At 39.0% G+C, this 25,915-nt stretch overlaps 1 protein-coding gene across 1 annotated transcript in view; it reads left to right on the top strand.

The window, feature by feature from the left end:
• Positions 1–25,915, top strand: part of PAPSS1 (3'-phosphoadenosine 5'-phosphosulfate synthase 1) — a 524,017-nt gene that overhangs the window by 78,881 nt on the left and 419,221 nt on the right. The gene's annotated exons all lie outside the window — the stretch shown is intronic.

Below are 25,915 nucleotides of genomic sequence, written 5' to 3'. Positions count from 1 at the left end.
TTTTATTTGACAAGTGAGGTGGAGCTGCTGAAAGTTTTAAGGCACAGAAGTGATCTAATCATTAGGAATGTTGTCTCCCAGAGATGCAGGTGACAACCTGTGTATGCTATCCATCCTGTTCAACTCTGGTCTGTGGCTTCCCAGAATTTTGTTGCATTTCCCCCCCCCCCCATTGTCACATTTGTCTTTTTATCCCCAGGACTTAGTACAGGGACTGGAACTTAAATGCTTGTTGATTAATATTAGGAGGATAAGGGAAGAATACTTATTTTCCAGGTTATAATATGCAGGCTTGCAGTTAGATGGACAACAAAATTGTCCATTAGGGGTATGGGGGGAGGGGGAGAGACTGATCAGTGATTTCATTGGTTTAGGTAATATTGAGAGAAATGATTATTAGTAATCAGTGATTTGGGGAAGAACTAGATTTCCCCTTTTTTCTTTTATCCTCATTTCAATACCTCAGTCTCTTGAAGGTTGAGCTAACCTCCTCTTCTATCCAGACCCTACCCAGGTGGGGCAGCCACTGTGCTCTACTCAGGTTTGGATGGGGATAAATCCTTTCAATAGATTGTTCCAACTTGGAAGAAAATGACATAATCAAAGTTCAGGTCCGGCCCCTCATTATAATTAATATTCATTCTCTCATTGTTAGCCAATCAGGGTTGATTTCCACCCTCTGGACTATTTCTCTTCCAAAAACCATGATTATCTTTGGTCTAAGAGAGAGATGGCCAAATGACCATCCTTTTATTAAAATACTGGCATAATTAATAAAATGATTAAATTATCCAGAAATGATGTCTCTTTTTAAATGGCACAGTATAAATATATTATTTCCCCCATTTTACTAAAGAGAAAATTGAGGCTAAGAGAATTAAGTTACTGGATCAAGGTGATACAAATTATAAGTGATCTTACAGGCTCTGAGGGTTCCATGAAGAAATGAATGACTTTCACTGCTCCCTTACAATTCTAACTTCATGAATTTTTGATCATCTAAGCTGGCTGCTTCATTTTACAAATAAGGACATTTCCAAGACACAGAGATAGGGAGCAACATGCCTAAGGTTCCATAATGAAGTGGTCCCCAAGATCTGGTGCTTTTTTTCCCCCTGTACCACATTAATTCTTTTTCAAGGCAGTTGGGGTTAAGTGGTTCTCCCAGGGTCAAACAGCTAGTTAAGTGTAAAGTGTCCGAGTCTGAATTTGAGCTTCTGACTCCAGAACAGGTTCTCTATACACCTTGCCACCTAGCTGACTCAAATTCACATTTACATGTTAAATTTATAAAAATAGGCCAACGTCTCCACAGAACATAGTGGGACTATGCATCAGTGTGATCCCCTGTCAAATGAAAGGAATTGGATGGGATGGACTGGAAGGTTGCTACCACTTCTGCAATGCCATGTAGGATTTGATGGTTCGTTTTAGTTAAGAACATGATGCTTTCATCTTGCCAAGAAGACAAAGGGCTGGACTGAGGGATGGCTAAATTGGTCGCTCTTCTATCTGCCTTAATTTATGTATTTAATGCCACCATTTATGTACTTAACTTCTGCCTTTGCACAAGCCCTTAGTTCCTGATGCCTGGAATGTTCTCCCATTTCTTTCCTACCTTTTGGAACTTCCCCCTAGGACACTTCAAAACTCAATTCAGATGCTGCCTCCTACATGAAGCCCTCCCTGATATCACCAATTGCTCATACTCTCTCTTGTCTCCCTGAAATTACTTGATATTTATTTATCTGTGGACATGTTAATTTCAAATGAAATGTCGACTTCTTGAAAGCAGGAACTATTTCATTTCTGTCTTTGTATTTGCAGTGGACACTCATTGACACATAGCAGGTCCTTAAAAATGCTTGTTGTTTCAAATGAAATTAATAACAAGAATAATGATAGCATTTGTACAGAACTTTAAGGTTGGGTCAAGGAATAGTTACATCATATCCATTGATAGTTCATGTTTTGCTTTCTCCAAATTGTGATCTTTAAGCCCTCAGGGACCCAGTAAGAGTTTTTGATGTAGTAGTAGTAGTAGTAGTAGTAGTCATAGTGGTAGTAGTAGTAGTGGTAGTAGAAGTGGTAGTAGTAGTAGTAGTGGTAGTAGTGGTAGTAGTAGTAGTGGTAGTAGTCGTAGTAGTGGTAGTCGTAGTGGTAGTAGTAGTAGTAGTAGTGGTGGTGGTGGTAGTAATAGTGCTAGTAGTAGTAGTGCTAGTAGTAGTAGTAGTAAATCATACTTTAAGATTTGCAAAGTACTTTACAATTGTTATCTCATTACATCCTCACAACTGGGAGGGAAATGCTATTATCACTCTCATTTTGCAGATGATGTTTACAGCTTTCATCTTCATCCTGATGCTATGCTATCCTCATTTTTACAAGAAATGTGTGCCCTGGGAAGTATGATTTTTGCATCTTGTCTCTCCCCTTTCCTTTATTGCTTCTGAGGGTCATGGGTGAAACTGCTTATTGGACACTGAGGGCATAATAGCCTCCCCCTCTAAACTCTAGGAAATAGTATATGATGGTGGCCATATACCTGTTGAGATATTTGATACCCAGAACTTAAAGGAAACCTCTGCCATTGAAAATAAGGTCATTGAACCATTGTAAAAGTAGGATACAAATTCTGAGAGGTTTGTCATGGGGGAAAAAAAAACTGTGATTGGAAGAGAAATGCCATGCCTTCCTGAGCTCCACAAGGAAAAACTTAGAGATAAAGCATTTTCTATTCTTTTTTTTTTTTACATTAAAAAATGCTGTCAGGGTTAGTCAGGTAGCACAGTGAGTAAGAGCACCGGCCTCAGAGTCAGGATGACCTGGGATCAAATCTGGGATCAGACACTTAGCACCCACCCAGAAACACCTGGCTGTGTAACCTTGAGCAAGTTGCTTACCCCCAGTTGCTTAGGGGCAGCCAGGTGGCTCAGTGAGTAAGAGCACCGGCTCCAGTGTCGGGATGACCTGGGATCGAATCTGGGCTCAGATACTTACCACCACACATAGAAATTAATGGCCATGTAACCTTGAGCAAGTTACTTAACCACAATTGCTTTAAAAAACATGCTGTCATTTGCCCCAGACAAGCCCCAACATTCCACCTCAAACTGTACACCTTCTCCCATAACCAGTGCCAACTCCTTCAGAACTGGATGATGATGTCGATGACCCTATTGAAAACTCACAGTTCCAGTGGTTCTTTTCCTTCATATGGGCAGCAGATCCAATCATTTTGCCTTCTTCATTTTTGCTATCTCAACTTTCATAGGCCAAATTTTTCTCTTTTTGGTAAATGCTATTGACTATGCGACTATTTGGGAATTGGTTTGGGGCGGGGCATCATGGCAAGGAAACTAATTTTTTAGAACATGTTAATAAAATACTATATCCTGTAATTGAGTTACAAACCTAGAGAGGGAGAAATATCCATTGGCACATAGAGAAGTCTATCTCTATGGGGCAAGTGGGCTTCTGAATATGAGCTATTTTCTATAGGGGCTTACAATATATAGAAATATTATCATGGGTTGTCAGCCAATCAGATTGAACTTCAGAGAAGTTTATTGTGTTTTAAGAGAAGGGAGACACAGTAAATAGAGCACCGGCCCTGGAGTCAGGAGTACCTGAGTTCAAATCCGGCCTCAGACACTTAACACAAAAACTAGCCATGTGACCTTGGGCAAGTCACTTAACCCCAATTGCCCTCCCCCCAAAAAAGAGGGAGAAGGGAGACAAAGACTTTTTAGGTTTCAGGGGTTTAATATTTGTGTGGATTACATGTGTACAAGAAATGAGAGTAAAGCAAGGGAAAACATAGGTGTTAGATGTGACTGACTACCCATTAATACGTGAAGTCCCCTAAGTCCCACTGATATTTAATTTAGGACTGATGAATTCAAGGAATATCCTGCTCTGGGCAGATGAACCATGCAAATTACCTAGAAGTTTCAATAAGCTTCAAGGAGGCACTTAGCAATCCTAGAGAGGGTAGGACACATTTGGTGACATTTACCTTTCATTTCTGCCCTCATGGCAGAAGTTTCCAGCTCCTTCTGTAAGATCACTGTCTTCCTTCATTTTCATCTATATAGCAATACCAGAGCAACAGTGATGCCAAAAAAGTGGGCATTTATAGCAATTATCCTTTTTGGACCATCTGTGGTCCTATTATTAGATATGCAATGTCCCAGATTCAGTGCAGCCTAATCTACTCCTCTTCTTCCAATTTTAGAACCAACTCATCTGGTATCTGTTATAGGCATTGCCATATTTATTGATGAATGAACTAATGCTCTCTCTGTCTAACTGAATATCATAATCTGGGCTATATGTTTTTCATTCACTTTGTTTTTCTATCGTGGATGGTGAAGCTGATCACTTTAAAATGAATTTATATTTTAATAAAGAGGCTTTGTAGTGTTTATGAGTGCAATAAAATTAGTACAATGTCTTTGCAAATAGGAGAATTTGAAAAGTAAAAAAGTAAATCTTTTTATTTGTATTCTATATAGGACATTCTCTATGACATTGATGAATGCCCATAGGGAATATGTATTTCTTCCTTATATCTTACTTAATGTTGCTACTTAGTGAATTGTTAGCTATATCTCCATGGTCACATAATGTTGTGGGATCTCAGAGTACTTGGGTTCATTTCCCGCCCCCCTCTACACATGTCATATAATCTGATATGATTTCAACATGTGTGTAGAAGAAACTGAGTAGAACTGTTAGGACTTCATTTTCTTACTATTAAGTTGGATGTTTAAAAAAATTAGTGTGATCTTATTTTCTATGTACCTGAGTCAGTTGTATAACTATGAAAATGTGATGACATACTCTGGACCCTGCGCCAAAGGAAGGAAGGGAGAGAGGGAGCCACAAATACCCAGATTGACTGATGAGTCCACAAATGCATCCCCTAACACCAAGGGAATGAATTCTAACATGTTTTATGTTTATTCTAACTTTCTTGAGACTGGGGTCATCACTAGCAGTTGAGTTCTTTTTTCCTCCAATTAATATTTTTGTAAAAGAACTTGACTTTCTTTTTTCTACTTGCATATAAAATTATAGCCCCCCCCCTTAACCAGAGGTTCCTTAAGTTATTTGGCCTACTGCCCCCTTTAAAAAAAAATTTACTCAGTGCCTCCCTGGAAACCTACTTTCTTTAACCCTTTAATGAGTTTTTTTTAATTTGCTTCTTTTCAATATATATATATGTAATATTTTAAAATTATGCATCTTAAATTTAATAATTTATTGTAAATTTGTGGGGGTTTTCCTGCATTAAATTTTTATGATGCAATATTGCATGGTATAACCATATAGTATTGTATTATAAATACATATGCACATATATATTACTGCTGATGCATGCTTGACTTCCCGACAATGGGAGACACACTCACTTGCCAACACTTGCTTGTTAAGACCTGTTGGAAGACTTGATCACTGAAGGGTTGTAACTTGCTTTTGGTGTGTTTATTTGGGAAAAAAATGTAATCACTACTACTTTAATTCTGTTACATAACAGATGAAACATGTGTGAACAGTTTTTCAAAATTTTCTTCTCTTCTTGTGCTTCAACTGCCTCCTCATTTTTATTCAATACTGCTACCCCCCTCCCCAGTTGCACCCAGGGCTACTACTGCCCTCTTGGATTGTTCCAACACCCTCCCAGGCAGCAGTATTGTAATCTTTAACTTTTAAAGCTTAGATCCTGACAATTCTCTCAATTTCAGCCTGCATACAGCACAGGCACCAGAGATATCATTCCCATCTTTCACATGGTCATGCAGCTGTTAACAGTGATACAAGAAAAGAGTGAATCAGCATCAATACCCTTCTTTATCTGAACTCTCATATTTCATCAGAAGCAAAAATGGGGAAGGAGAGCACATTTCACTGAAGAATTTGCCTTTGACTTGCAGGAAATTAAAGACTTCAAGCATATTGGGAACCACTTTAAAAACAAACAAACAAGAACTGTACTGATTATTTAAAAAGCTTGCCAGGTAGAAAGCCAGAAAACAGTTACTTCTTATGACACAACATCAAAGGACAGAATTCATTTAACAACTGGCAATAGTAATGAGATGTTCCTGATTAATTACAACAAAATTGCAGTTGCAATTACTGTAAATAACTTGTGTAGGATGCTGTTGAGAGGGTCAAAATTTATTCTTGACACTCTTCCTTATACATACTTTCAAAATGTGTTTTCAGCATTATGTGGTGATTAAAAAGTTTCAAGAGATTTAGTTTCTGGGCAATTTAATCATTTTATTAATGAAGCCAACACATTTATTAATAAAAGGATGGTCATTTGGCCTTCTCTCTTAGACCGAAGACAGCCATGGTGCCAGGCTCAGGTCTTATATTCTTTTGGAAGAGGAGTGCTTATTGGTTAACAATCTATTAAGTAATTTATGTCTCACCCAAGACTGGGCAGAACACAATGACTACCTCATTTGGATGGGGTCTGAACAAGAAAATTAGGCCAATCTCATTATCAGCATTGTCCTTCAAGAGACTTGAACTTTTTAAAAATCAGGACCTTAGAAGAAGGGGGGAACTCTGGATCTCCCCAAATCATTGATTATTAATAATTATTTCTCTCAATTAGTAAATCCAGATATGTAACTAAAATCTCTCTCTCTCTTTTTTTTTGCTTTTTGGAGGGCAATTGGGGTTAAGTGACTTGCCCAAGGTCACACGGCTAGTTTTTGTGTTGAGTATCTGAGGCTGCATTTGAACTCAGGTCCTCCTGACTCCAGGGCCAGTGCTCTATTCACTGCACCACCTATCTGTCCTTATGTAACTAAAATCTCTACCCAAAAGAACAAGATATCAAATTATTTAATTTCTTTAGGCATTTTTTAAAAAGCAGGGGAGGGGAATGGGAGAGAAAAAAATAAATGCTTGTTAATTAAAATAAAATTAATAGAATAGAAAAAAAACAGATAATTTCATCTTTTTTCCCCCTGATTTTCCTTATTTTCCTTAGCTATCTCCCTAAGGAGTGCTTTCTTTCCAAATGCTGTCTTGCTTTTCTGTCCCCCCAAATTTGAAAAGCATTTCTCTAAATGACCAAACAATGTGGTACTCCCAGTCTTTACATTGAAGATGTCAAAATTAGGATCACGAAATATGTGTGATGAAAACCTTGTTTGGAGCAAACCTTTAAGAATGCATTTTGTTACTATTGAGTCAGATGGTTTTTGAACAACAAACAGCACATAACCATAGCTATACACTCTGATGAACCTTTCTCTCAAGTGAAGATTTTTCATTCTCTGAAAATCATGTAAAGTACACTTGAGCTGGTGCACCGGATAGAATGCCAGCCCTGGAGACAGGAAGACTCATCTTCCTGAGTTCAAATCTGGCCTCAGACGATTACTAGCTGTGTGACCCTGAGCAAGTCAGTTAATCGTGTTTGCCTCAGTTTCCTCACCTGCAAATAAGCTGGCAAAGAAAATGGCAAACCACTGTAGTATCATTGCCAAGAAAACCCCAAATGGGGTCACAAAGAATCAGACACAACTGAAATGACTGAACGACAGCACACTTGAATATCTGTTAATATGTATCATTAGCCACATAAATTGGGGCACATAACTTAGCCAAGGTGATCATCTCAACTACACAATAAAATGTATGTACAGGTACATCCACAAAAGTTCTATTTCCATGTTCATTGACTCTGAAATTCTTTTATCTAATGATAACCTTTTATGTTTTCTTGTACCATTTGATCCCTAATCCTGGTCTTCATCTTCACCATGACCCTTCACCAGTCTCTCCAACTCTCAGTTCTTCCTCTGGTCATCACCGCTGCCCTGGCTACACTTCCCATCCTTCCCTACTTTGACCCCAGGGTGAATCAATTCAACTCAACACTGCCCTCTGCATTTGAATCCTTTGCCATCTTGTCCTATCAACCAATCATACCTTGTCAAATCCCAAGTTCCCACTATCTGCTTCATTCTTTTCTATTCATGTGCTGCTGAACAGAGCTGGAGAAAATCATGAAAACATATTAAATTGGGTCCACTAAAAATTTATGCTACAAAAACTCAACTGAGTCCTCACTGCAGCATGACAATCCTTTCACATTCCCTTAAGTGACTCAGTAATTGAACCTTTTCATCACTCATCTACATCCTCCCACCTATGCTCTGCTGAGAACTTTACTAAAACAATAAAGGTCATTTGCCAAAAAGTTCTCTCTTCCCTTTCTCCTCATTTCACAATACTCAGATAGCGTCTCCCATTACCTTTTTCTTCACCCCTGTCTCATGTGAAAAAATTGCCTTTCTCCTTGCCAAGGCAAATCTCTTAACAAATCCTAACTCTTCCATCTCCTCTAACAGATTGACCCTTCTATTATCCCCATCTTCTCTCTAATCTTCAATATTTCCTTATCTAGTGGCTTTTTCTGTGCTGCTGACAAACATTCCCATGTCTCCTTTTCTTTAAAATACCTTCTCACTTGATCTAACCATCCTCATTAACTCTCATCCTATATCTCTCCTCCTTTTCTTGGCTAAACTTCTTGAGAAGGCCATCTACATTGGATGTCTGCACATCCTCTCCTCTCTCACTTCTAAACCCTCTGCAAGCTTGCTTTTGCTCTCATCACTCAACTGAAATTCCTCTCTCCAAAGTTTCCAATGCTGCCTTAATTTCCAAATAATGGTTTGGCCGTTTCTCAGTCCTCACCTTCTTGACCTTTCTATAGCCTTGGACCCTGCGAATCATGATCTCCTTTTGGATACTTCTTTCTAGGTTTTGGTGACACTGTTCTTTCCTGGCTGTCCTCCTACAGCCTCTTTCTCCTTCTCCAGTCTCCTGACTGCCTCCTCATTCTATTTTGCTTGAACTTTATCCAGGCCATATATACTAACCAAGTCTTGGTCCTTGTCCTTTCTTCCAAACTATCTCTCTTGGTTATCTTATCAGTTCCTATGGATTCCATTATCATTTCCACACAGATGTTTCTCAGATCTAATCTTAATTTCTCTCCTTATCTCACCTGTGACTCCAAGAAGCATAGCACAAGCAGCAGCCACACCTATAAAACCATCTCAGTCAATTGGCTAAACCAATTTGAGGGTAACTGGCAGGCCTTAGGCCCATTTTTGAGTTAGGGGGACATCAACCCCAAGCATGTGGAGACTTTCCCGAGAGGAACGAGCAGATAAAAAGTTTTTTCCAACCATGGAAGCAGATGAAGCAGGCACTGTAGAGTTCTTTGAGCTTGGTTAGACAACAAAGACCCCAAAGTTATTTACTGCACCCCAGGCCTGTCAGCCATCTTGGCTTTTTTCTTACCAGTGGATTTTGATGACTCTGGAAAAGAAAGTGAGACTGACAACTTTGTGCAACTCTGCCTTACTTAAATCTAACTCACAAATGAGTCAAGACATTATGATGTTATTAATCCTTTTCAGAATGAAGGATGAATAATAGTCTCTTGCAGTTAACTGCCTTTTGGACAGCTCAAATTGGATGTCTGGTAGGCATCTCAAACTCATATCAATCCATTATCATTCCCTCAACACCATTCCCTCTTCTCAACTTTACTATTAATGGTGAGAACCACCATACTTCCAGTTACCCAGGTTTGGTACCTTGCCCTCCTTGATTCCTGACTTACATTTACCCCGTGCATCCAACCTATAGTAAAGTCATCATTTCTACCTTCACAGCATTTCCCATCTACATCTCCTTCTTTGCTCTGACCCTGCCACCTGGCACAGACCTCATTGTCACACCTGGACTATTGTAAGTAGCTTGGTGAATGGTTTCTGTCCTTCAAGTCTCTCCCTACTCAGCTGCCAAAGCGATTTTGCTGGATAGCTCAGGACTGACCATGTCAGCCACCTATTCAGACTCCAGGAGCAAATAGAAAATGCACTGGTATAAAATACAAAATGCAAATATATAAATATAATATATAAAATATTATCATATATAAATAAATAAAATACACAAATATAAAATTACAAATATAAAATGCCCTTCACAACCACATCCCTTCCTACCTTTCCAGCTCAGTTCCTTTACTCTATGTACTTTGTGATCCAGTTAAACTCATCTGCTTTCTGATTCTCAGAGATGACACTCCTAACTGTGCCTATGTCTGTCCTCAGTGCCTAGAATGCCCTCCCTCCTCAGAATGCCCTTCCTCCTCACCACTGCCTCCTAACCTCCCTCCTTTCAGGACTCAGCTCAAACCTGGCTCTCCCAGTCCCCACCCACCCATTCCCAGCTCCTTCCCTCTGAGATTACTTTACCATCTGTCTGTCCATCTATCTCTTTATCCACACATATACATATGTATACATGTAACTATGTACATAAAATATTTTTATTTTTATTTATATATTTTATATATATAATTTATATATTACATATATATAATTTATATATAATACATAATATATAAATAAAATCTTTTATGTACATAGTTACTTGCATACTTTCTCCTCCCATTTTATATTACCTACCATAATAGCTAATGTTTATATAGCACATACTATGTGCACTGTGCTAAGTGCTTTATCAATTTCTCTCATTTGATCCTTGCAACAACTCTGGGAAGTAGGTACTATCATTATTTCCATTTTACAGATGAGGAAATGGAGATAAAAAGGGGTAAAATGACTTGCCCAGGGTCACCTTGCTAAAGGGTGTCTGAGGCCACATTTGAACTCAGGCCTTTCTGACTCCAGGTCCAGTGCTCTATCTACTGTGCCACCTAGTGACCAATGAGCTATTTTGACAAAAGCAAAGGTTTTGAGAGTAAACTGAGAAGCTGTTGACTTTGGCAGGCATCAAGAAATCTCATACCTGCAGTGAAACTCTTGCAGAGAAAGCTGCAACATGAAGGTCTGGGTCACACTGTTGGACTTGATGACTTAGCAACTTGATAACACGGACTATATTTTTGCCTTTCTTTGTTTCCTCCAGAACTTGGCTTAGCACTAATACTGAACAGATAATAGGTGCTCTGTAAATACTGGTTGGCTAACTGACTCCCCTTCCCACACACCTTAAAGCTAGGACAGATTCAGCTCAGTTCTCACTTGATAAGGTGAGAACACTCAGACCAACACTCAATTGATCCCTCATCTGAATAATTTACTTTCTAGGTTCATATGTCACTCTTGGGAATATGGGTGGTTGATTCTGGATAGCTTCTTCCCTTTCCCTGACCAAGATCTCTAATTATTTCCCCAAGAGGCAATAGATGGTTGTGATGTCTTTTCTTGATAGGGTCCTGATAACTCTCTGGGCCAATTTTGTAGACTGACAAATTAACCAACATTTCTGCTACTTAGGATAGGTGGATTTTCCACAAGTCCTGATTTTGTGTGTTCTGTGCACCCCAAGATTTCTTTTTGTTATTTAGTTGTTTTCAGTTGTGTCCTGCTCTTCGTGACCTTTTTTGGTGTTTTCTTGGTAAAGACACAGGAGTAGTTTGCTATTTCCTTCTCCAGTTCATTTTACAGATGAGGAACCTGAGGCAAACAGGAGTTAAGTGGCTTGCACAGGGTCACACAGCTATTAAGGGTCTAGGGCACAGCTCCAGGCTTGGTGCTCTAGCCCCCACCATCAGCACAGCTCTATTGCTGAAGACCATGAATGAAGACCATTCATAGGGTCATAGATTTAGAGCTGGAAGTTCAGAGGCTGTCAAGTCCAAGTCCAATGGAAGCAAAGATCAGATCATAGATTTAGAGCTGACTGAAAGGGACCATTGAGTTCCACCTCCCCCCTTCATTTTACAGATGAGGAAACTGAGGCCTAGAGAGGCTCAGTGATTTGCCTGGGGTCACCCGGTTAGTAAAGTCTGTGGGAGAATTCATGCTGAAGCCTTTCTGACTCATAGTCCAGCGTTCTATCCACTGTACTCTCTAGCTGCCTCAATGAACATAAGCTTCTTTCTCTCAGACCAATTCTGAGCCAAAGTCCATTGGCTAACCATAGACCTCCTTTAGCCAGGCTCTCAGGTAAGACATCTACTTGGTTCTGAGTTGCTAAATGTCATCTTCATCTTCTGAAACTCCAAAGTTCGTCCATAAGGCAAAGGTGACTGTCATGCAAACATAAGAAGCTATGGGGCAAAACCTAGAGCATCATTTCAGTGCACGATGAAACTTGACTACATTGTGAGCCTGTTTGAGGTTGGGGTGTGGGGTGTGTTCAGGGAAAACTAGCACCTCTGGTGTGAGGGCTGCTTTGGTGCCTACCTAATCCACCTTACTCTCACTGCTGGCTCCAAGAAGCTATAAGGTACACAGCGGCCACACACCAGGAAACCATTTTGAAAGACAGACTAAACCAGGTTGAGGGTAATTGAGAGGGCTCAAACCTGTTGGTGAATGATGGGGAGAGGGAGTCCACCCCAAGCATGTGAAGACTTTCCCTGCTACAATGGGTGGGTGAGAACAGTTTGTTCCAATGGCCATAAAGACGGCTAAAGCAGGTGCTGTGGAGTGCTTAGAGCTTGGTTAGACATTGAAGACACCAACGTCATCCACTGTATCTCAAGCCATCAAAAGTTGTCTTGACTCTGACCTGCCACTGGATTGTGATGACTCTGGAGGAGAGAGTGAGGCCAATGACTTCAGGCAGCTCTGCCTCACTTAAATCCAATTTATGCATGAATCAAAAGACATCACCCACACCATTTACTATTTACCATTTTACCTATCTCAAAGTCCTGTGGTGACAGGCAAGTGATGAAGCAGCAGGTGCAGATACACTGGGAGCTGTAGTCACCATCCTGCACACAGGCGGCCCTGGCCATAGGGTTGTCTTCTCACTGGAAGCAGCGGTGGGATTGAGCAGCCCTCTGGGTGTCTGAGTAGACTTTTTAAAAATTTATTTTTAGTTTTCAACACTCATTTCCGCAAAGATTTTGAGTTATAAATTTTCTCTCCATCTTTCCCCTACCACCACCCCCAGATGGCAAGACTACTGAATACCCCTTCCCCCACTCTGTTCTCTATTATATCCTCCCCTATCCCCCTCTAACTTTCTAGTAGGGCAAGATGGATTTCTGTATCCCATTGCCTGTATATCTTATTTCCCAGTTGCATATAAAAAAACATTTTTTTTAACACTTGTTTTTAAAAATCTTGATTTCCAGATTCTTCACCTTCTTCCCTTCTCAACTACCCCCATTGGGAAGATAAGCAATTCAATATAGGTTGTACATGTGTAGTTATGCAAAACATTTCCATAGTAGTAATATTGTGAAAGACTAACTATATTTCTCTCCATCCTATCTTGCCCCCCACTTATACTATTTTCTACTTTGACCCTGTCCCTTTACAAAAGTGCTTGCTTCTAACTACCCTCTCCCCCAATCTGCCCTCCCTTCTATCATCCCCCTTCTTATCCCCTTCCCCACTACTTTCCTGTAGGGTAATATACCCAAATGAGTGTGTATGTTATTTCCTCCTTAAGCCAAATTCAATAAGAATCAGGTTGACCCATTCCCTTTCACCTTCTTGCTGTTTCCCTCCATTGTAACAGTTTTCTCTTGCCTCTTTTATGAGATAATTTACCCTATTCTATCTCTCCTTTCTCCTTCTCTTATTATAGTCCTCTATCACCTCTTAATTTTGGGGGGATATCATCCCTTCCTATTCAACTCATCTTGTGCCCTATGTCTATATATAAATGTACACACATATACACACACTCACATATGTATTCATACACACATACATCCTCCTATACATACATATATATGTATATATATATATATATTCCCTTCAACTATTCTCATACTGAAAAAAAGTTTCATAAGTTAAAATTATCATTTTTCCATGTAGGAATGTAAATAGTTCAACTTTAGTAAGTTCCTTATGATTTCTTTTTCCTGTTTACCTTCTCATGCTTCTCTTGCTTCTTGTATTTGAAAGTCAAATTTTCTGTTCAGTTCTATTTTTTTTTTCATCAAGAATACTTGAAAGTCCTCTATTTCATTGAATGACCATGTTTTCTCCTGAAACATTATACTCAGTTTTGTTGGGTAGGTGATTCTTGGTTTTAATCCTATCTCCTTTGACCTCTGGAATATCATATTCTAAGCCCTTCGATCCCTTAATGTAGAAGCTGCTAGATCTTGTGTTATCCTGATTGTGTTTCCACAACACTCAAATTGTTTCCTCCTGACAGCTTGTAATATTTTCTCCTTGACCTGGGAACTCTGGAATTTGTCTATGAGTTTTCTTTTGGGGATCTTTTTCGAGAGGCAACTGGTGAATTCTTTCAATTTCTATTTTGCCCTTTGGTTCTAGAATATCAGGGCAATTTTCCTTGAGAATTTCTTGAAGGATAATTTCTAGGCTCTTTTTTTTTTGATCATGGCTTTCAGGTAGTCCAATAATTTTTAAATTATCTCTCCTGGATCTATTTTCCAGGTCAGTAGTTTTCCCAATGAGGTATTTCACATTGCCTTCTATTTTTTCATTTGTTAGGATCTGTTTTATAGTATCTGGATTTCTCATGAATTCATTAGCTTCCATTTGTCCTAATCTAATTTTGAAGGAATTATTCTCTTCAGTGAGTTTTTGAAATTCCTTTTCTATCTGGCCAATTCAACTTTTTAAGGCATTCTTATTCTCATTGGCTTTTTGGGCCTCTTTTGCCATTTGAGTTAGTCTATTTTTTAAGGTGTAATTTTTTTCAGATTATTTGGGGTCTCCTCTAGCCGGCTGTTGACTCACTTTTCATGATTTTCTTGCATCATTCTCATTCCTCTTCCTGATTTTTCCTCCACTTCTCTTACTTGATTTTCAAAATCCTTCTTGAGCTCCTCCATGGCTTGTAACCAATTCATATTTTTCTTGGAAGCTTTTGATGCAGGAGTTTTGACTTTGTTGACTTCTTCTGGTTCTGTGTTTTGATCCTTTTTGTCCCCAAAAAAGGATTCTGTGGTCTGATTTTGCTTCCTTTGCTTATTCAGTTACCTGACTTTTGAGCTCTTTGCCATGGTAGAACTCTGCTTGCAGAGTTTTATCCCAAATTGTTGGGGTTTTTGCAAATGTTGTCAGAAGTCTGAAGAAGGTGCCCTCTCTACAGCCACCACAATCTCTGGCACACTGGTGTTTCTCACCCCAGGACCAACCCCCAAGACCTCAATCCACATCCAAGCAGGTCAAAGCAAGAACGAATACCCTCTGAATGATCCCCCTATGATCTTCAGGCCAGAGCTCCCGAGACAGCCAGGCAGCAGCAGCTGCAGCTGCTGGGCCTCTGCCACCTTTCACCCCAGGGGTGCAGTTATGTAAAACACTTCCATAGTAGTCATATTGTGAAAGATTAACTATATTTCCCTCCATCCTATCCCATCCCCCATTTATTCTGTTTTCTCCTTTGACCTTGTCCCTTTTAAAAAGTGTTTGCTTCTGACTACCCCCTCCCACAATCTGACCTCCCTTCTATCATTCCCTGCCTCTTATCCCCTTCCCCCTCCTACTTTCCTGTAGGGTAAAATACCCAATTGAGTGTGTATGTTACTCCCTCCTTAAGCCAAATTCAATGAGTGTAATGTTGACCCATTCTCTTTTACCTTCCTGCTCTTCCCCTCCATTTTAACAGTTTTCTCTTGCATCTTTTATACAGCATGGATTTCTTTAGCATGTATTTGGTCAAGTACAAAGGTCAGTCCAATCTTAGCTTCTTAAGTAAACACAACTTGATGCTTATTAAATGCCAGTTATGTGTAAAGCATTATGCTGAGGATGCTAAAATGAAAAAAAAAATCATGATAATTTTCATCTCCTCCAGAATTCTATAGTCATGAGGGGTAGAGAGTATGACCTGAACACAAGTATAATACAATATAGAGTGTAATGAGGGCAAAAGAGTAATCTACATACAGAGCTCTAGGAATCTTGAATGTTATGTCTCCTTTAGGAAGTAGAAAGAAGTTGGTGACCCAGTGATTGTAAAGCTAAGCATGAGCAGCTTTCCAGAAGAATGCTACTGTGAATAGCTTTTCAAGGTTCTGATTACACAGTATAGTGAACACTCTATTCCATAACAAATCAGAGCAAAGCTTTCACAGTAAATAAAGGTACAGCATTCACAATGTTGCAACTTATCACAGAAAATCAAAATATAGCATTTACAACAACTTATCAAAGAAAATGGCTACATAGTTTTCACCACAGTGGTCACAAAGTTTTGAACAAAGAACAATCATTTAGTAACTAAATCATTCAATCATATCAATTATTCAATCATCCTTAAGGAGGTTTGCCTCCTTAAGGGACACAAAGTACAATAGTCAAAGTTCTCCACTCATGGGGCACACTAAGTTAACTCAATCAGTCACTTGTTTACTATTCGATCATCAGAAAATACACAAGTCCTCCACCCCTAGGTAAATTAGTAAATTACAATTTCTCAGTCAGTACACAGTATCTGAGTAAAGTCTTTCAGCTTAACACTGGGTGGTCTCTCGGATTCCCTGCATCACCTTCCATGGTCCCAGATCCTACCTGGATTCACCAAACTGTCACCCGGTTTCAAAGGCAGACAGTTCCCAAGTCCTTGTCCAGCTCTCCACACAGTTCCTGTTCCACTCTGAAGCTCACAGCGGTCCAGTCCACCTTAAATCATTCACAGTCTCTCTTCCTGGGAAGTCAAGGCTTAAAAAAAACTACAAACAGTTTCATACGAAGCAAAAGCCTCACAGTCATGCTTCCTCAGTCTTTGGCAGCTCCAGCTGGCCCTTGAAAATCCTCAGCAGCTTCTCAGCAACACTGGCTGACCCTCAGAAATCCTCAGCAGCTCCTCAGCACCTCTGGCTGGCCCTTGGACTCAGCAGAAGTTTCAGCTGGTTCCCAGAATCACAATCACTTCACCTAGGTTCTCCAAATCAAAATCATTCTCTCCAGCCTAGGGGGTGTTTCCTCTCCTGCCTAGGGGGTGTTTCCTCTTCAGCCTCCCTGCCGGCAGCAGCTTCTGCCTTCACAACGCTTGCTACAAGAAGATATGTCTGGCCCAGCTGGGGCTTCTCCTTATATACATACACACAGCATTAGCGCCTTCCTGTTTCAGCCAACCCCTTCCTGTTACATCCGAAACAGGGATTCATATCTTATGTTTCTTTAACAGAGGCTTGATTAATTACTAATTGCTAAGTACCTCTCAGCTTAGCAATACAAAAGGAACTTCAAATTTTATTACTGTTACAATGATAGAAACTGAAAATGAGTGGTAAGCAGTAGAAGAACCAGGAAGAAGCTAGGATGGGAAAAATTATAAAGGAAGATAATGAACAATGTTTGAGTGTAGTAGAAAGGTTAAGCAAGATGGAGTTTAAGAAAGGGCCTTTGAATTGAGCAACCCAAATAAAAGCCATCTCAAAGTAAGTGGTTAAAGGATATAAACAGAATTCTCTAACAACTGTAAGCTATTAAGAATGGAATGGAAAATGCCCCAAATCACTAATAAGAGAAATGTAAGTTGAAACAATTTTGAATACCCATAGAAAATTGGCAAAGATGATGAAAGGCTGGAGGGGTTTTAGGAAAACAACAGTAACAACTCAACATATTTATGCATTATTGGTCCAAACATTCTAGAAAGAAATTTGGAAATGATTAAAATATTCACATCTTTGACCCAGAGATTCCACTGTTAGACATATACCCCAAGGAGGTCAATGACAGAAATACAGGCCACAAATATACAAAAATATTCATAACAGCACTTTCTATAGTAGCAAAGAACTAGAAATAAAATAGATGCCCATCAACTGGAAAATGGCTAAACACGCTGGTACATTAATATAATGGAATGTTATTGGGCTATAAAAAGTAATGAGTATGATGAGCATAGGGAAGTACGGGAAGCCTTATATGAACTGAATGGAGTGTAGCAAGCAGAACCAGGAAAACAATATATGCAATGACTGTGACAATGTAACTGGGCAGATAGGTGATATAGTGGATAGAATGTCAGGCTTAGAACCAGAAAACTTGGGTTCAAATCTGGCCTCAGATACTTACTAGTCATGTGACCCCAAGCAAGTCATTTAACCCTGTTTGCCTCAGTTTCCTCATCTGTAAAATGAGCTGGAGAAGGAAATGGCAAACCAACCAGTATCTTTGCCAAGAAAACCTCAAAAGGTGTCACAAAGAGTTGGACAGGACTGAAAACAACTAAGCAAGGACAACATGACAATATAAATGGAAAGGGGAAGAACAAACCAATTGAAGCTGAATGCTTCAAAATTATAATGATGATGTTTGGCTGCAAAGAAGAGATATGAGAAGGCACTGCCTCACTTTTTTTGTAGAGGTGGGTTACTGTGGATATGTGACGTGATATCAGACTTTTTTGATACATTGGTTGATAATCTAGGTGACTAGGAGGATGGTGGCGCCTTCTACAGTAATAGGGAAGTTAGGAAGAGGGGGGAGTTTGGGAAGAAAGATGAGTTCTATTTTAAACATGTCAAGTTTGAGATGTCTTTAGAAGATAAGATTTCAGATATCTAATAGGCAGCTGGAGATCTGAAGCTGGAGGTAGAGAGATCAGTTAATACTGGGAAAATGGATCTGAGAATCATCTGCATAGAGAAGATAATTGAATGGTATTTGATGAGATCGACTGAAATAGTATAGAGGAATAAAAGAAGCAGCCCAGGACAGAGCTTTGGTGAATGCCCATGGTTATAGCTATAAGGTGGATGAAGACACAGCAGAGGAGACAGTGGAGTGGTCATACAGTGGAGTGTTCTGACTATACTCTTTGGATATCTCCATCATGCCCAAAGTAACCCTATCATCCTGCCACATCACATCAGCTTTGGTACTCACACCTCATTAGTGACCTCTTCAAATGGAGGGTAGATCAGAAAACTCCTCCCCAAACCTCCATTTAAAGAAAGTGCCCAGCCCAACCATCTCTTCATTTGAACTTCTCCATCACATCTTTGTACTAGGTATCTCCCCTTCCTCATCACTTCCCTTTTCAGCTCCTTTTTGTGTTTTATCTTCCCCCATTAGGTTGGAAGCTCCTTGAGGGCAGGGACTGTTTTAGTATTTGTATCCCGAGCACTTAACATAGTGCTGGGGCATGGTAGGTGCTTAATGTTTATTGACTGACTGACAGAATGAAGAGAAAATAGGGTCAAGAAAACCTAGAGAGAAGAGTATCAATGTGAAGAAGATGGTGGGCAGTGTCAAAGCCTACAGAGTTCAAGGAGGATGAGGATGAAAAATATACATTAGATTTGGCAATTAAAAGAACTATAGTAACTTTTTTTTGAGGGGGAAGGCAGGACAATTGGGGTTAAGTGACTTGCCCAAGGTCACACAGCTAGTAAGTGTCAAATGTCTGAGGCTGGATTTGAACTCAGGTCCTCCTGACTCCAGGGCCACCTGGCTGCCCCAAATATAACTTTTATATGCACTAGGAAGCAAAAAATTCACATGACTTACTCTATTGCAATATTTGCTTTTTTCAGTGGTCTGAAACTGAACTCACAATATCTCCAAGGTGTGCCTGTAGTTGCCTAGAGAGTGGTTCTCAAATTTTGGGTCTCAGGACCCCTTATCCACTTAAAAAAAATTACTGACCCCTTCCCCAAGGACTTTTCTTTCTATGCTTTGTTTCTATTGATATTTACTATGTTAGAAATTAAAATGTCATAGTATTTTTAGGAAAATAGTTTTTACCTGGAGGTCTTTGGGAATCATAGAGGTCCATAGGCTATAATTTGAGAAGTGATGTGTGTAGGGTCATGCAGCCTGTATTTATCAGAGATAAGACTTGAACTCAGGTCTTCTTAGCTCCAAGGTCATCTCTCTATCCACTTGTCACTTTGCTATAACATAGAGTAATTATCAATTCATCTAAAATATTTTCTTGAATTGGAAATTGAGGGGATACCCATAAATTGGGGAAAGGCTAAATGAATTGTGGTATATGAATGTAATGGAGTTTGTTGTGCTATGAGAAATGATGAGTGGACAGATTTCAGAGAAATCTAGAAAAACTTACATAACTTATCCAACACTATGTACCGAACCAGGAGAACACTGTACAGAATAAGAGCAACATTGTATGATGATCAACTATGGATGACTTAGCTCTTCTCAGCAATACAATGATCCAAGACAATTCCAAAGAATTCATGATGGAACATGCTAGCCACATTCAGAGGAAGAAATGATGGAGTCTGAATGCAGATTGAAGCATACTGTTTTCACTTTATCTTTTTCATGGTTTTTCCTTTTTGGTCTGTTTCTTGTTTTACAATATACCGAATATGAAAATATGTCTTACGTGATTTAATATGTATTACCTATATAAAATTCTTATCTTTGGGGATGGGGGATAGAAGGTAAGGAGAAAATTTGGAACTCAAAATTTAATAAAAATGAAAATTAAAAATTCTCTTTACATGTAATTGGAAAAATGTAAAATACTATTAAAAATAAAATAAATTATCTTCTTACTAAACAAGAGGTATACCAATCATGCCTGTAGTTAGTCAGGGAGAGGCTGTCACTTTCAAGGCAAAGAAAGCAATAGCCCTGCCAGATTTCATAAGGTTCTTTTCCCAGTTCTTCTCAGAGCTCCTACTGAGGAAAGATTCTATTTTCAAATGTGCTACCCACTCATTATTGGGGCTTTAATATGTATTTTTTAAATTTAGGTTATACATATACAATCATCTTAAACATATTTCCACATTAGTCATATTATAAAAGAAGAATCAGAATAAAAGGGAAAAACCACAAGAAAGAAAAAACAAAAGTAAAAATTGTATCCTTCTATCTGCATTCAACCTCCATCGTTCTTTCTCTCAATGTGGATGGTATTTTCTATCATAGGTCTTTTGGAATTGTCTTGGATCATTGTATTGCTGACAAGAGCTAGGTCTGTTATAGTTGATCATCATACAATGTTGCTGTTACAGTGTACAATGTTTTCCAGGTTCTGCTCACTTCATTCAGCATCAGTTCATGTAAGTATTTCCAGGCTTTTCTGAAATCTGCCTGCTTATCATTTCTTATAACCTATACTGCAACATGTTCAGACATCCTCCAATCAACATCCCCTCAATTTCAAATTCTTTGCCACCACAAAAAGAGCTACTATAAATATTTTTGTACATGTGGGTCCTTTTTTTAATATATTTTTTTTGTTTTTGTATTTTTTTTTTTGCAGAGCAATTGGGGTTAAGTGACTTTCCCAAGGTCACAGAGCTAGTTAAGTGTTAAGTATCTGAGGCCACATTTGAACTCAGGTCCTCCTGACTCCAGGGCCAGCGCTCTATTCACTGTGCCACCTAGCTGACCCTTTAATATGTATTTTATAAGCCACTATAAGCAGCTAGTACAGTGTCAGACCTACAGTCAGGAAGACCTGAATTCAAATTCTGCCTCAAAACACTTGCTAGCTGTGTGATCCTGGGAAAATCACTTACCTCAGTTTCCTCATTTGCAAAATGGGAGCACATTTGAGGATAAAATGAGATATTTGTACAGCACTTTACACACCTTAAAGTTTTAGTAGCAGTAAGAGTTGTAGGAACGCTGACATTTTTCCAGTCTTATCTCATAATACTTTCCTCCACACACTTGATGATCCAGCCACACAGGACCCCACTCTGTTCCCTCAAAACACTTGTGCCCTCCGCCACCTCCCTCACCTCCTATGCCTTTGCTGATTCTGTGCCTGGAATGCTCTCCCTCCCTCTCTTGGCCTATTGAATTCCTAGTCCTGGTCTAAGGCCTATCCCAAAGGCGACTTCCTCCATGGTTAGTAAAGGCTTTCTCTCTCAGGTCTCACAGAAGACTTTGTTTTCCATCTTTTTAAACACACTTATAATCTAACATTCTGTATTCATCCTTACCTGTGTTTATGCCTTATCCCTCCACTAGTTTATAAAGCTCTATGAGTTTCCCAGTTTTCAGGGAAGTTTTCTCTCTCCCCTTGGTTCCTCAAAGAATAATAACTTAATGACTGCTAAATGAAAGAAAAAATAATGACAAAGCAAAAAAGTAGTTTATTTTAGGATTTTAAAACCATAAAATGCTTCCTTTTTACAAAGACAATGCAAAAAAATTATGGTTTACAAATTCTTTAAGTAAGTTCTTATACAAATAAATTTTTCAAGTGATTTAGTTTGAGAAATTAAACTTTTAACCAAAACTTCACCTCTGTACTAATTGGCAAAGTCATACAGAGCAGGATATAAAAACATAGATTTAAAAGTCTTTGGTTAGTAATGATGAAAATTCACGTATGAATTTACCAAGGAACCTATTCCTGATCCAGAAGGGAAATTAAAAACACTGAAATATCAACATAGGGCAATCGTTAGATGTACTTTTCAAAGTGCATTTAATTCATAACATTTATTTCTCCTAAGATCTCTAATATAATTTCCCCAACTCATTGTTTTTGTCCGGACCACAGATTGCCCAGGCAGTCACCTTTTGAAGAGGCCTCCTAGAGCAGATTGGGAGCTCTTTTATAACCCAAGAGAGTTCCCTGGGGCTTTTCCCAGGGTCAGCAATATGTGTCAGAGGAGGGTCCCAGAGCTTCTTGATTCCTTAGCAAGAGTGAGAAACCTGCCGCTTCAAGGTCACATGTGGCCTTCTAGGTCCAAGTTTTACAGAACAGACCTATCCCAAAAATAAGCCCTCCCCTTACTGTGTAAGATTCCTCTAAAATAAGCCCTCCCCCGAAAATAAGCCCCATTGAGATTGCTACTGTAGTGAAGGTGATCCCCTGCGCTACACGCTACATTACGGTACCCTCCCCCGGTGAAACACACGCCGCGCTCCGAGCTGCATCCAATCAGAGCTGCAGCAGTGAGCGCGTCATCCTGTTCTTCCCCAGTGATTTTCCCTTTTCTGCAGCTTCTGACACTATCCATCCCGTCTCCTCTTGGATTCTCTCTCCTTTCCAGGTTCTTGTGGCCCTGCCCTCCCCACACTCTCTTTCTGTCTAATGGTCCTTCTCCATCTCCTGCTGAATCTTTATCCAGGTCATGCCCACTATTGCCCAAGGCTCTGTCCTGGGCTCTCTACTCTTTACCCTAGATACATACTCTTTATCTTGGTGATATCACCAGCTCTCATGGGTTCAGGGATGATTTCTATGTAAATGAGATCCAGCCCTAAGCCCTCCTCAGATCTATCCCTGCATCACACACTGTCTTTGCAATTGGACCTCCATTTTTTTACCTGTTTATTAAAATTGCTGTCAATGTTCATTAAAATAAGCCCTCCCCTGAAAATAAGCCCTCTGGTGTTTTTCTGTCCAAAAATATAATAAGACAGTGTCTTATTATCGGGGAAACACGGTAGTGGGCCACATGTTTCCTGGAGGCCTCAGGTTCCTCACCCTTGCTAGGGGCTCTTTATCCACTATACCACACAGCCTCAAAAGTCTTTTATCCTAGGAATTTTTCAGTTTTAAATAAAATATTCAAATCTGAATTATCCTATGTGGTCAATATCTTGAACTAATAGAAAGAAGGGCAGCTAATCCAAAAACCAATTATACTCGAGTCTGGAATGCATGACTTCTGTCTCCCCTCAATAGATTTATTTTCCTATCAACATTTTTATTAAACTGGCATTACTTTCCATTTTATAAAGCAAGAGTCAATAGACAGTACAAAAAGGCAGTATGTATGCTAGATGACTGGATAAGCTGTTAGGATTAAAAGGAAACAGAAAACCCAATCATGAATAAGAGAAGTCTGAGTGCTTGACTCCAAGAAACTAGGGCTCTGGACCCTGTCAAATTCCTGTCCAGTTTTTATGTACTGAAGCCTTGATCATTCAGGGCCTCTTCTGTTTTTGTGTATCTCAGGGCAGTCACTGCATTTTTGCCTTTTTCTTCATAGTTCCCAAAGAGTTACAACAGCTAATGACTGCCTGTGTCCCAGGAGGAAAGTAAAGAATCCTATTTCTCCAGTGGGGAGACAGAATGTACTAGGTGCATAAGAACCACAGTTTGATCCCCTCTGGTGGTTAAAATCTTAAGTCTTATTTGTTTTCTTAACCTCCAGAAGTGGTGTTTTGCAACTCTCTATTGATGTACCTTGCAGCATCATGTAATGGTTCCCTTTGTTTCTGTCTGATGCTACTACCAGTCTATAATCTCTATAAGGGCCAGGATACCCTCTTAGGTGAACCTCACTTTATTTACAATGGCACATGATATACAACAGAATTCTGCAAATTAAATACAAAAACAGCTCTAAGCAATTCAAATAAATGACATCCATTCAGAGTTATGCCATTTTCAAGCAACACAAAGGTCAACCAATGTAATACTTTCCTTTAAGTACAGTTAGAACACCCAATGGTACATGCCCCATGTAAGACCCTTTCTCTCTCCATGCTTAATATTTTCTCCATTGGCACTGCTCTGGTATCATGCATAGAATGCAAGCTTAAGAAAGGTTTTGAATGCATGAATATGAAACATGGATCTGTAGAAGTATGAATAATTTCTATTTCAAATCTATTGGTTCATCAGTTAATTAATTAACCAATCAGCGCTAGGCCTACACCAATACTTACCATCTTACTTTACTATTACATCCTGAATAAAGACTGTGAGACCTTTCCATTTGACTTGTAGGTGAAAACTGAAAGCTTGGTTGTCTCTCTCATTAACATGTGAGCTTCTCAGCTCTTTTGTGGTGGCAAAGAATTGGAAATTGAGGGGAATGGCTGAATAAGTTGTGGTATATGATTGTGATGGAATACTATTGTGCTATAAGAATGATGAGTAGGATGCTCTCAGAAAAAGCTGAAAAGACTTACATTAACTGATGCAAGTGAAATGAGCTGAACCAGGAGATCATTGTACACAGTAACAGCAATAATGTACAATGATCAACTGTGAATGACTTAGCTGTTCTCAGCAATACAGTGATCTAAGACATAATTCTGAAAAACTTATGATGAAAAATCCTATCTACCTTCAGAGAAAGAATGGATAAAGTCTGAATGCAGATTGAAGCAGAGTTTTTTAAACTTTATTTTCCTTCATGTTGTTGGGTTGTTTTGTTTGTTTGTTTTGGTTTTTGGCCTGTGTTTTCTTTCACAACATGGCTAATATGGAAATATGTTTTGCATGACTGCACATGTATATTCTATATTAAATTGGAACTCAATTTTTTTAAAAGAATGCTAAAATTGTGTTTACATGTTATTGGAAAATAAAATAGAAAAATATTTTTTTTAAAATGTGAGCTTCTTGAGAGCAGGGGCTGTCTTATTTCTCTATGTATCTCCCCAGTACTTAGCACAATGTTTTGTGTATGTTAAATACTTAACATTAACTCTTTCATTCATTCCTATATTTGGAATGGATAAGGGAAAACAATACTCAGTCTCTTTTAGTGAAGTGGAAAATATTCTCCAAAAACCATTTTTTTCTTCCACAATGAAAAAGAAACATAGGAATTTGACTCTAAGGATTATGCCTACCACCTAGGTGGGTTGACTAGACTAAAACAGTAGCTTTTACCAAATAGTTATTGCATTGAAAGAAAGAAATCAGCCATTTTTCTCAGTTCAACAAAGAATATTAAATACAATTCAGTCCATCTAACTGAGAGGTTTTTAATTATGTGTGTGTTTGTTTGTGTGTATGTGTGTGTGATGGACCCCTTTGGTAACCTGGTGAAACCTATGGACCTTTTCTCAGAAGAATAGTTTTAAGTACCTAAAATAAAATATATAGGATTACAAAGGTTAGAAAAAATAAAGATGTAAAGTTTTTAAGAATTCATGCTGTAGGTCCCTTTAAAATATAACTTAAAAAAAACAATTGCCAAGTTCCATGCAGGCAAGATGGGCATGTTTGTTTTTTTTTTTTTTTTTAA

This window comes from Petaurus breviceps, unplaced genomic scaffold, assembly GCF_028583685.1.
Source record: "Petaurus breviceps papuanus isolate PSGF00001 unplaced genomic scaffold, PetGlider_PUasm1.0 126, whole genome shotgun sequence".
Taxonomy (NCBI): Eukaryota; Metazoa; Chordata; class Mammalia; order Diprotodontia; family Petauridae; genus Petaurus; species Petaurus breviceps.
This window is presented reverse-complemented; position numbering and strand designations above follow the sequence as displayed.